At 40.1% G+C, this 2,574-nt stretch overlaps 1 pseudogene; it reads left to right on the forward strand.

Moving 5' to 3' along the window:
* The first annotated feature begins 924 nt into the window (after nt 1-924).
* Nucleotides 925-1,646, forward strand: LOC149140779 (histone-binding protein MSI1 pseudogene; annotated as a pseudogene).
* Nucleotides 1,647-2,574: the final 928 nt, after the last annotated feature.

Here is a 2,574-nt window from a genome sequence, read left to right on the forward strand (position 1 = left end):
GTTGATTTCAATGTTAAAGCTATTCAGCAGGCATCACTTAAAATGCTAGAAGGAACAGTTGTACATGTTCTAGAAAAGGGAGCTCGCAAACATCCTCATGGCGATCATATTCAGATCGATACAAAGGATATTCCCTTTATATGTGGCGGGATTTTCGTGGATCTAGAGAAAATGATTTCTGAGAGACGGCAAGATTCTTCTATTGGCTTTGGAACGCCTGTACGAGCTAATATGAGGACTGGTGGCCTGACAAATGCTGCGGTGACACCATCCTTGCTAGAGTTTGTTGAGAGTAGTGATCTTATTGTATATGGTTTAATACCAGAGTTCATTGGACGATTTCCTGTGCTTGTTAGCCTCTCAGCGTTGACTGAAGACCAACTTGTTCAGGTGCTCATGGAGCCTAAAACTGCACTTAAAACTCTCAGAATGTGAACTGCACGGATCCCTTCTTGGTCGTCTGCAGATGCTTCAGCGTCATTACCATCCTCAGCGTGCTCCTCTGCGTTGTTGTAAACGTGCTCTCAGCCATTCATTCAAAAATGGTGAAGATGTCTTTGATGGCATCCTTCGGGGTTATACAGTGCTTATTGCGTTATTTGTGGTGGTCGCGGAGTCTGAATGGAAGTGGATTCAGAAGTTCTGGTGAATTCTGGAGTATTGGGTGGAAAGAGGAATGCTTCAAATATTTGTTGCTGTCATGACAAGAGCTCTGTCAGAAGGAACAGTGAGTAAAAAATATATCATTCTTTTGCGTGAGATTGCAAGCTACATGTTGCTTGCATGTGGTGTCATATATGTCATTGCGGGATTACTCTGCTGCGGCTGGCTAAAGCGCTCTCGTTTGAGCAAATCATTTTCAACAAAAGTCAAAACGAACACCAGATTGCAGCACTGAAGCAGTCAAATGACTGGTCAGCGTTAATGGATGATAAAAAAAAAACAATTCAGCAGAAAATGATAGTGGGTACCCATACTTCAGAGGACGAGCCCAATTATTTGATGATAGCAGAGGTCCAGATTCCCCTGCAAAACTCTGAAAATGACATCATTGAAGGTTTTTCAATCCACCGAAGCCAAGGTACAAATAATCCAGAAGATTAATCATGCCACAGAATTCATTTGTCATTGCAACGAAGACAGTGAGCCCAGATGTTTATGTGTTTGATTACAGCAAGCATCCATCAAAGGCTCCTCAAGAAAGGGTTTGCAATCCTGAATCGATATTGAAAGGTCATTCTAATGAAGGATATGGTTTGTCATGGAGCCCTCTCAAAGAAGGTCACCTACTAAGTGGTTCAAACGATACACAAATATGCTTGTGGGATATAAACGCTGCATTTGGAAAGAAAGTGCTTGAGGCCAATCAAATATTTAAGGTTCATGAGGGGGCAGTTGAGGATGTTTCATGGCATTTGAAGCACGAATACCTTTTTGGCTCTGTTGGAGATGATTGTCATTTGCTCATATGGGACATGCATACACCTGCACCTAACAAGCCTCAACAATCAGTTGTAGCTCATTAGAGTGAGGTTAACTTTTTGGCCCTTAATTCGTTCAATGAGTGGCTGTTGAGAAAAGAAAGCTCAAGACAGTTAGAGTTTGGTATTAAAACTGTGTTTTGTGATTACACAGCAGTTTCATAGCGCACTACGAAACTGCTGTAGGTGATGCATAATGCACAACAGTTTCATGCGCGCTACGAAACTGCTGTAGCTACATAATTTAAACTCTGGCAACCGATTTTGAAAGACCGAGGGGAAATTTTTAAAAAAGGAATATCCTCAAAGGGTCATTTAAAGGTATCAACTTTCAACAAGGTCAAGACAGGTGGAGGAAACATGTATTTGAATCCAACTCCAAACTTTTTTTCATAAAGTGATCTTATCTACTACAGTCCAAGATATGTCAGACAGCTTGGAGGAAATTTCTGTATTCACACATGGCAAAGGCTGAACAGCACATGATGAGGAACGTGGCACTCTAATAGATTTTTGGGTAATCAAAGAAGATCAACATGGTTAATTAATTCCGAATATCTTTGAAGGAACCAAAAGCATAAAAACAGGGACAGTTTCCTATTTCTCAGCAGCAGTGAAGAGATAAGACAGTAAGGGCCAGCAAAGGAGCTTTGAACATCCACCACAGCTAAATTGAAGGAGACCATCCGTCAGAGAAAGAGATTTGATTGTAATTAATGTTATCTACCAGCATGCTGAAGAGTTAGAATCCTAATTGTCTTAGGTCTTTAAAACTACTAGTTTACAGTCTGTTGTATTTATTAGTTAGTTTCAAATGTTAGTAGATGTCATCATAGGCAGAATTCGAGTTCCTCTGGAGGAGGAATATCAGTCATGCAAAAAGCCCTATATATAGCAGAAGGGTTGATGTAAACAGGGTTGGGGAAATTCTCAAAGAAACAAAGGACTTTGGGTTATTGTATGGACTGTATGTTTTCAGGATAATATAAGGAGTTGATTTCACTATTCAGGATTCAACAAGGGTTTTTAATGTTTGATTTTCTTCATGGTTTCTTTCCTATACTTACTTGCAGAAGTACAGATACATGTTACT

This window comes from Pinus tabuliformis, chromosome X, assembly GCF_031772625.1.
Source record: "Pinus tabuliformis cultivar Carrire ecotype Pingquan chromosome X, CPIR1, whole genome shotgun sequence".
In the NCBI taxonomy this organism is placed as follows: Eukaryota; Viridiplantae; Streptophyta; class Pinopsida; order Pinales; family Pinaceae; genus Pinus; species Pinus tabuliformis.